Consider the following 10,258-nt stretch of genomic DNA (forward strand, 5'->3'; position numbering starts at 1 on the left):
ATGGATCTCCAGGCACTTCGGCCCAACTTGTCCATGCCGCCCTTTTAAAAATAAATCCAAAGCTATTTCCTAATCGCCCGCATTTGACCCATATCCCTCTATACCCATCTTACCCATGTAACTGTCGAAGTGCTTTTTAAAAGACAAAATTGTACCCGCTTCTACCACTACCTCTGGCAGCTTGTTCCAGACACTCACCATCCTCTGTGTGAAAAAACTGCTTCTCTGGACAAGTTTGCATCTCTGCCCTCTCACCTTAAACCTATGCCCTCTAGTTTTAGACTCCCCTACCTTTGGGAAAAGATATTGACTATCTGGATGATCCATGCCCCTCATTATTTTATAGACCTCTATAAGATCACCCCTCAACCTTCTACGCTCTGGAGCAAAATGTCCCAGTCTATCCAGCCTCTCCTTATAACTCAAACCATCAAGTCTCGGTAGCATCCTAGTAAATCTTTCCTGCACTCTTTCTAGTTTAATAATATCCTTTCTATAATAGGGTGAACAGAACGGTACACAGTATTCCAAGTGTAGCCTTACCAATGTCTTGTACAACTTCAACAAGACGTCCCAACCCCTGTATTCAATGTTCTGAGCAATGAAACCAAGCACGCTGAATGTCTTCCTCACCACTCTGTCCACCTGTGGCTCCACTTTCAAGGAGCTATGAACCTGTACCTCTAGATCCCTTTGCCTTGTAACTCTTCTCAATGACCTACCATTAACTGAGTAAGTCCTACCCTGGTTCAATCTAACAAAATGCATAACCTCGAATTTATCTAAATTAAACTCCATCTGCCATTCGTGAGCCCACTGGCCCAATTTATCAAGATCCCGTTGCAATCCGAGATAACCTTCTTCACTGTCTACTATGCCACCAATCTTCGTGTCAACTGCAAACTTCCTAAACATGCCTCCGATATTCTCACCCAAATCATGAATATAAATGACAAATAACAGTGGACCCAGCACTGATCCCTGAGGCACAACGCTGGTAACAGGCCTCCAGTTTAAAAAACAACCCTCTATAACCACCCTGTGGCTTCTGTCATCAAGCCAATTTGTATCAATTTAGCTACCTCCGACATAGCTACATTAGCTACATAGAAGCGACTTTTAAAAACATCTGCTTTATTTTCATAACTATCAGTCTCTTTCCGCACTATAAACACAGGCTGCGTGTCTGGATGTTGTCGGTACCAGTACAACCTATCGTCGCTCTCTGCTCCTTAAAAGTGGAGTCACAGGTGGACAGAGTGGTGAAGAAGACATTCAGCGTGCTTGGTTTCATTGCTACAGGTTAAAATCACGATCTCGCCTTCTCTCTTCACATCTGATGTGAGCGGCTGGATGACAGAATCTCCATGTCTCAAATATGGAAATAACAACACAGAAAATGGTCAGAAGGGCGTATGATTAATTTGTGGTCTGGAACCAAGCTCGGGAAACGTGTGAAACAGTGCAATGTTTTTTGCACGTAATTACCTGTCAGGAATGATCCCCACAGCAGCTGCATTGCCGCTGTCGCTCTGTAAAAGGGGAGCTGCGTGTTTGATTTTATCCGGTCTAATCCCAGCCTTCAATAATCAGCTTCCTTTTTTCGTATGTTCTCAGCTCCCTCCCTTCTGTCTCCAGTGGTGCTGTGTGACACCCAGGTGGTGAGATAACAGACAGTAACCAGACGCACCGTGAGCTGGATTAACATAATCATCCTTACAGAGATAACTTACACATTTAGCGATTGACTTGGGGAAGAATGTAGAAAAATGGCGTACAGGAACATGGGAACAGCAGTAGGCCATGCTGTCGTTCGATTCTGCTTCGTCATTCAGTTAGATCAGGGCTGATCAGCCTGAACGCCACTTTCCCGCGCTATCTGCATAGCGCTTAATGCCATTAGGCTTCCAAAAGCTGTTGATTTTTTTGAACATGCTCAATAATTGACATTCCACAAAAAACCCTTATTTTCTTACTGTGACCCGGAAGCTAATGGAGGCTAAATAGTTCTGTCCTTGCCTTTTTTTTCTCAATACGTCCATTAGCCTTATTATCAGGACAGTTTTAACAGTGATTCCAGTGAATTTTTTCTGTGTGTGGGACATGGATGCCACTAGTTGTCCATCGGTAGTTGAGATCAACCACATTGTTTTGGCTTTGGAGTCACGTGTAGGCCAGACCAGGTAAGGACGGCAGATTTCATTCCCCAAAGTACATTAGTGAACAAAATGGGTTTTCCGACAATCGACAATGGCTTCATGGTCGTCAATAGATTCTTAGTTGTTGATATTGTTTTCATTGAATCGGGTCCGCACAACATTCGCTGAGTTTCTGGATTAATAGTCTCAGGATAATACCCCTCGGCCATCGCCTCTCCTGTTGTGAATATCAGCAATACCGAAAATGTATAGAAGCACCACAGAGTGAATCATGCTCTATTTATAGCCCAATAATATTACCATTCTCTGGTCCGTTCATCTTGTCACTCTGGGGCAATGTTTTTTTTCATACCAGGCTCCCTCTGGTTTCTGTCACTGCGTCTCTCAGTCCACAGTAATACACCGCGCTGTCCGACAGCCGCAGCTCACACATGCTGAAATTCCCCTCGCATTTCGATGTCCCTATATATGCAGAAATAGTGTTACCACACCCTTTGCGCTGGAAATATCTCCATAATAAGAGATATAGATCAAGAAGATGGGGGCTTTCTCCGTTCTTTTTGCTGGGAGCCTTCTCCCGGTCCTGGCGGTACAATTGAATGTAATATGCACCAGCTGCTGTGCCGTTAACCTATTGGTCACCGGGGCATGGAGTTTAAAAATTGGCGAGTCATATTACAGCTTTATAGCACGTTAGTTAGGCCGCACTTGGAATGTAATTTTCAATGTTGGTCGCCATACTACCAGAAGGATGTTGAGACTTTGGACAGGGCACAGAAAAGATTTACCAGGATGTTGCCTGGCATGGAGAGCATTAAAATCATAGAAGCCCTACACTGCAGAAGGAGGCCATTCGGCCCATCGAGTCTGCACTGACCACAATCCCACCCAGACCTTACCCCTATCTCCGTACATATTTACCCGCTAATCCCTCAAACGTACGCATCTCAGGACTCTAAGGGTCAATTTTTAGCACGGCCAATCAACCTAACCCGCACATATTTGGACTGTGGGAGGAAATGCGAGCACCCGGAGGAAACCAACGCAGACACGAGGAGAATGTGCAAACTCCACACAGACAGTGACCAAAGCCGGGAATCGAACCCAGATCCCTGGAGCTGTGCAGCAGCAGTGCTAACCACTGTGCTAACCACTGTGCTACCGTGCCGCCCATTCGCTATGAGGAGAGGTTGGAGAAACTTGGTTTGTTCTCAGTGGAACGACGGAGGTTGAGGGATGACCTGATACAAGTCTTCAAGATTCTGAGGGGCATGGATGGAGTGGATAGTCAGAAGGTTTTTCCCAGGGTGGAAGAGTCAATTACGAGGGGGCATAGGTTTAAGGTGGGAGGGGCAAGGCTTAAAGGAGATGTATGAGGCAAGTGTTTTACACCGAGGGTGATGGGTGCCTGGAACACGCTGCCGGGGAGGCAGTGGAAACAGATACGATCGTGACTTTTAAGGTGCGTCCGGACAAATATATGAATAGGATGGGAATAGAGGGATATGGTCCCCGGAAGGGTAGCGGGTTTTAGTTCAGTCGGGCACCATGATCGGTGCAGACTTGGAGGGCCGAAGAGCCTGTTCCTGTGCTGTAATTTTCTTTGTTCTTTGTTCTTTGAATCCCATTCAAATTTCATCGCTGTAACCGGCTCCTTTGATATTGAGTCTCCAGTCGCGACACCGGCAGAAATTTAGGAATATTGAAAGTTAAGGTGTTATTCTATTGTAACTCATGACATCAGAGCATGGATCACATTATCATCAACAGCAAAGCGGAACTAAATTACTGTCGACATCGCTTGCAAGAAGAAGTTTATGTCCCTTGCAGACTTACCAGGCAAAAGAGCTGAAACAGTGAGAAATGAATACAAAATGATCCCCAACATGTTTGCAGCGAGTTTATTGCGGAAATAAACAGAATGGGTTCAATCTGTAATTGTTTGGGTGAAGATATTTACATATATATTCGGTCTCTCCAGCGATTGGTTAATTCCCAAACGAATCAACTGATGACTTCCCAATCATGTCCCTGATTCTCCAATTCATCCAATCAGCTCACAAACTCTTTGTTCTCCAGTTTATTACGTCAGAGCAGGGCCAGCGAATCAACGAAGTTGTTTTCCCCACAGCGGGACCGAAACGAGGATTCACCGCAATGCTGGCCCTTCAGCCAAGACAGCTTCTGCGGTGGTGGCAATGAGGGAAATGGTGAATGTTGTCCTTGTAACAATGTCGGGAGTTCCCATTCAAAATGTCGGGAGTTCCCATTCAATAGTCTGAATATTTTGCATATCCTTTTTCCCGTTATATGAAATTGAAAATATATACAACGAAGAACCAGTGTTCCAAAATACCCTTTTTGATTTTGATGCCCTTGCATTTAATATCAGCGGGGTTCTTATCAAACATTTTGGAGGGCCGAAGGGCCTGTTTCCTGTGCTGTACTGTTCTCAACAGTGGGTGGGGGCGATGGCCGGGGAAGGGGTGTGCTTCCACAGGTTGATCTTCAGATTCAATGTCATCGAGGAGATCCATGTACCTGCCTAAAGAATGTTCCTGGAGACTCATCTTCTTTCTCAGGAAGTCCATGTCCACCTCAGAGTTTCTATTACCTAAATTGACCGCATCCAATCTTCTCGTAGGTAATGAGTTCTAGGTCCTGAGCACTTGCTGTGGATAAAATGTTGCTTCCAAATCTTCTTCGCCCGCGCCTTGCCCAATATCTTAAAATTTGCCCCTCCCCCTCTAAACTTGCCCTAATCTAGTCCACCTCGATTAAATCGCTCCTCAATCTCCTTCGCTCCAATGGACAACAATCCCAGCATCACAAACCAGAAACTTCTGGCTAATTTGAACTTTTCAAAATTAAACTTACTCCAAAGAAATTCCTCCATCTGCTTTAACTGGAATTTGTCAACTTTTTAAAAACATTTCTGTGTATTTTGCTTCTTAAAATTAAACATGTTTAATCAGAGTTCATCAACTTTTTAGAAAATGTTTTCAACATTTTGAAAAACGTAATGTTTCCACGTATTTTTCGAGAAATTTCCAACTTTTTAAAAGGTAGCTGAAACATGCTAACATATTTTTCCCAAATACTTTAACGAGAATTCGTCATTTAAAGAAACTATTTTTTTAAAAAAACTTAATTGAAACTTATCAGTAAATATTTTCTTAAAATAGTCAACATTTTTTTGAAAAAATAATTAGCTAAGATAAATTTCTTCATAGAAGCTGATTGCATTTGGTCAACATCTCTCTGAATTGGTCCAAAATTTGTGTAAACACGTTTTTCATCCACGCGAATGTGGGGTTTGTGAACTAACCAAGCCAGCCAGGAGTCGAACCTGGAATCTTCTGATCCGTAGTCAGACGCGTTATCCATTGCGCCACTGGCCCACGGCAAAACAACATGCAGCAATGTTTACATATCGGTCCGAGGCTTCAAAATCGGCAGAAACATGTTCAAAACGTATTCGTTTCACTGAGGAAATGTTGCATAATTAAAATTTTCTCTACTCACTTACAGTAATTCTACTTTGCCTTGAATTGAGTTAACCTGCTGCGCTGAAATTCGAACCCTGGTTCCCAAAGCTTCAGCCTGCTTCTCTGCGTTATCAATCCAGCGTCAACAACATGACTCGAAACCGGACCCCTCCCGCCAGTGAATCCACTAATGAATATTACCTGAATATAGTATCTTACAATCATATGATATTGGCTCTTACTTGAGCCTCAAAATACATTCAGGAAAAGACAAAAGTGCTGAAAATTCACGACAAACCGAGCAGGAAAGAAGACACACCTATTTTGACTCAGCACACATGTTATCAGTTTATTCAGTGGCTAAAAGAGCAGGGTAGACGGTGGGAATCCTGCGGGAGTAACTCACCTCCTGACTCCCAATAAACAGTGCACGTTCGACGTGGCACAAGTCAGGAGTGCGATAGAATATTCTCCACTTGTCTGCATGATGCAGGAATCCACCAAAGGCACTTTAGACAGCATCTTCCAAACCCAAGACCGTTTCCACCTGGCAGCTCCCCCGCCCCCCCCCACGCCCCCCCCCCACCCCCCCTTCCAACGCCACACAGCCAACACCACCCTCAAGTCCCTCAGCATTCTGATTTGGAAATATATCGCCGTTCTTTCACTGTCATTGGGACAAATTCGTGGAATTCCCTCCCTAACAGCACAGTTAGTGTACCTGTACAAATGGATTGCAACGTTTCAAGAAGGCAGCTCACCACTACTTTCTCAAGGCTAAATACTCATGGGCAGTGCATGCCGATCTAGCCAGCGACACCCACATGAACAAAAAGAAACATCCAGGCAGCTCATTGAAACCATAATGATGGGGCCAGCTGAAGAGGTGAATGGAGATAAAATGAACGTCAAGTTACATAGCCAACCCTGTTGATCATATCTTTATTTTCGAGCGATTGTGTTGTGTTGATATATTTCTCACAGTTTGTGCTCAGATTCGCAAACGAAACCCCATGTGAACCAATCCCAAAGCCTGCATTGCAAAGAAAAAGACAAAATCTGCAGCTCATGAAATCTGATCAAATCTTCGTGGGAGAGGGCGACACAGTGGTTAGTTCTGCTGGCTCACAATACCAGGGACCTGGTTTCGATTCTGGGGTTAGTCACTGTCTATGTGGATGGAGATATACAGCTTTTTTAAGCTGCAGCAGTAGCTCACCTATAGTTCAGGTGACCTAATGCGTAAGGCTACTGGCTTCCTAAACCAGGATGCGTGTGTTCGAGTCCCTTCAGGGATGCGGCTTATTTTAACACTGAGGTGTCCAACATTGGCAAATGCATTTCTTGCCAACTAATCCTGGCTATTTCTGGGCAGACGTGTTTTGGGTGGCACATTGGTTAGCACTGCTGCCTCAAAACGCCAGGGTCCGGGGTTCAAATCTGGCATCGGGTCACTGTCTGTGTGGAGTTTGCACATTCTCCCCGTATCTGCATGGGTTTCCTCCGGGTGTTCCGATTTCCTCCCATTGTCCAAAGACGTGCGGCTAATGTTGATTGGCCGTGTTAAATTGGCCCTAGTGTCAGGGGGATTAGCAGGGTGAATGCATGGAGTTACAGGAGTGGGGCCTGGATGGGATTGCGGTCAGTACAGACTTGATGGGCCGAATTGGCCTCGTTCTGTACTGTAGGGACTCTATGATTCTAATGGAACCTTATAACATTCTGACCGGATGAAACAGGGTAGATTCAGAAAGAATGTTCACGTTAGTGGGGAGTCCAGAATTAGGGATTATAGTTTGAGGATAACGGCTGGGATGATGAGACTTCCTTCAGCCAGAGAGTGGTGAATCTGCAGAGTTCACTTCCACAGAAAGTAGTTGAGGCCAAACACTATGATTTCAAGAGAAGTTTAATATAGCTCTTGGGGCTAAATGGCGGATCAGAGTATTGAATTTGATTATCAGGCATGATAACAATGAATGGTAGATGATGTTCCAATGACCTACTCCTGCTTCCGATGTTTTGATGTAACAGGGATAAGAAGAAACAGTAGGGTTAGTCTCGGATTTCAACTCGGGATCTCGGTGGTTAAGGCATACCAAAATGTGATTCATATCCCTACACCAAAGAGCCTATAAGCAGCAACTGATTGAAAGAAAAGATGTTCTCTTGGCCATTCAAAGCCGATCAGATAACTGCAGCGAAGGTGGAAAATGCTGCATAAACTTAGGAATTCAGGCAGAATTTGTGGACAGGGAAACAACGCTCAACTTTTACGTCCATGGCCTTTCATTACAACGGGAAAAGGTGAAAAATGTGGGAATTTGAAACGACTGAAACTCAGGAGGGAGGAAATGTAACAACAGGAATAGTCTGGAAGTCAGGAGAAATGAAACGATTTGATTTGGTTTAATTTATTATTGTCACATGTATTAGTATACAGTGAAAAGCATTTTTTCTTGCGCGCTATCCAGACAAAGCGTATTGTTCATAGAGAAGGAAACTGGAGAGTGCAGAATGTGGTATTACAGTCATTGTCAGGGTGTAGAGGAAGATCAGCTTAATGCAAGGTAATGTCCATTCAAAAGCTGTTCTTGAGTCGGCTAGTACGTGACCTCAGACTTCTGTATCTTTCTCTCGAAGGTAGAAGGTGGAAGAGAGAATGTGTGGGGTGCGTGGGGTCCTTAACTATGCTGGCTGCTTTGCCGAGGCAGCAGGAAGTGTAGACAGAATCAATGGATGGGAGGCTGGTTTGAGTGATGGATTGGGCTACATTCACGACCCTTTGTAGTTTATTGCGGTCTTGGGCAGAGCAGGAGCCATACCAAGCTGTGATACAACTAGAAAGAATGTTTTCTATGGTGCACCTGTAAACCTTGGTGACAGTCGTAGCTGACATGCCAAATTTCCTGAGTCTTCTGAGAAAATGGAGGCGTTGATGAGCTTTCTTCACTATAGTGTCGGCATGGGAGGCCAGGGCAGGTTGTTGGTGATCTGGAGACCTAAAAACCTGAACCTCTCGACCCTTTCCACTTCGTTCCCTTTGATGGAGACAGGGGCATGTTCTCCTCGACGCTTTCTGAAGTCAATGACAATCTCCGTTTTGTTGACATTGAGGGAGAGATGACAGAAATGAGAAATGAGAAAATGCTTTGCGGTTCACGGCCTCAGGGTGAGGTACGCACTAAATCAGAAAATGAGTACACCACAGAATGAGGCCATGCGAAGGAATGGCAACATAATTCCAAGTCAGGATGGTGAGTGACTTGGAGGAGAACTTGCAGGTCATGATGTTCCCATGTGTCTACTACCCTTTTCCTTCTGGATGGAAGTGGTCTTGGGTTTCAAAGGTGCTGTCTACCGACCTTTGGTGAATTGCTACTGTGCATCTTTTAGATACACATCGCTGCTACTGAGCATCGGCTGTGGTGGGATTGAATGCTTGTGGATGTGGTGCCAATCAAGCGGGCTGCTTTGTCCTGGATAATGTCAATCTTCTTGAGTGTTGTTGGAGCTGCACCCATCCAGGCGAGGTGGGAATATTCCATCACGCTCCTGACTTGTGCCTTGTAGATGGTGGACAGGCTCTGGGGAGTCAGGAGGTGAGTTATTCGCCGCAGTATTCCTGGCCTCTGACCTGCTCTTGTAGCCATTGTGTTTATGTGCCGAGTCCAATTGAGTATCTGGTCAATGGTAACCGTAAGGATGTTAACAATGGGGGATTCAGTGATGGAAAAACTATTGACTGTCAAGAGGCGATGGTTAGATTTTCTCTTATTGGTGATGGACATTGTCTGGCATTTGTGTGGCGCGAATGTTACTTGCCACTTGTCAGCCCAAAGTCTAATATAATGCAGCACACTGCGGACTTTCAAAATCTGAAATAGAAACAGAAAATACTGGGTTCGTATCTGTGGAGCGAGAATCAGAACGAACGCTTCCCGCCCAGCTGTCACGTGACAGGCGCAGACATGATGGGTGTCCGCGCCTCCCATGTGGGTGTCCCAGTGGGCTCTATCCGTGCTGTAAAATTTTGTGCCTTTATGACTCTTTTTCGGAGCCAGTCAGCAGAAAGCCATCCCGCCTTTTGCACCTGAAACAAATCACAATATCTCCTTTTGAACACAATATTTTGGTCAAAACGAAACAAATGAGGGGCTCGTCCGGGATTTGAACCCGGGACCTCTCGCATGCTAACGGGGCGAAATACCCTAAGCAAGAATCATACCCCTAGACCAACGAGCCTGCACATTAGTAGCCAGCAATATAAACATTGTTTAGCTTTCTACAAAGCAGTTCTGACACCTCGAGTGAAAGCCGAAATTGGTTAAATAACTCACCGCATCAGCATTTGTGGACTTTAAGCACCAGAAAAGTATCCGTCCAATATTGTTACCTCGACTGTTTGCAACTGGGGGCTTTTGTTTATAAAGTACACATGTTACAGTCAATAATTTTAACCCAGCGACTTCAACATGTGACAACTCTGAGTCTGCCTTTGATATTTGATCACTTTTGAAAGGTGTGGTCTGTCACACAGTTAAAAGATCTGGAACATTTAAAGTACAGATTGATTACATTGTTCACCTGGGAGATCTGCGGGTTTGTGTC

The 10,258-nt window shown here is 44.7% G+C and overlaps 2 non-coding genes across 2 annotated transcripts; both read right to left on the bottom strand.

Annotated features, from left to right (window-relative positions):
• Positions 1–5,487: 5,487 nt before the first annotated feature.
• Positions 5,488–5,560, bottom strand: trnar-acg (transfer RNA arginine (anticodon ACG)). The gene has a single exon. It is a non-coding gene; the product is annotated as a tRNA-Arg (tRNA).
• Positions 5,561–9,802: 4,242 nt separating this feature from the next.
• On the bottom strand, positions 9,803–9,892 carry trnap-agg (transfer RNA proline (anticodon AGG)). Its single transcript is given in 2 exon segments — positions 9,803–9,838; positions 9,857–9,892. It is a non-coding gene; the product is annotated as a tRNA-Pro (tRNA).
• Positions 9,893–10,258: the final 366 nt, after the last annotated feature.

The sequence above is a fragment of the Mustelus asterias genome, unplaced genomic scaffold (assembly GCF_964213995.1).
Source record: "Mustelus asterias unplaced genomic scaffold, sMusAst1.hap1.1 HAP1_SCAFFOLD_130, whole genome shotgun sequence".
NCBI lineage: Eukaryota > Metazoa > Chordata > Chondrichthyes > Carcharhiniformes > Triakidae > Mustelus > Mustelus asterias.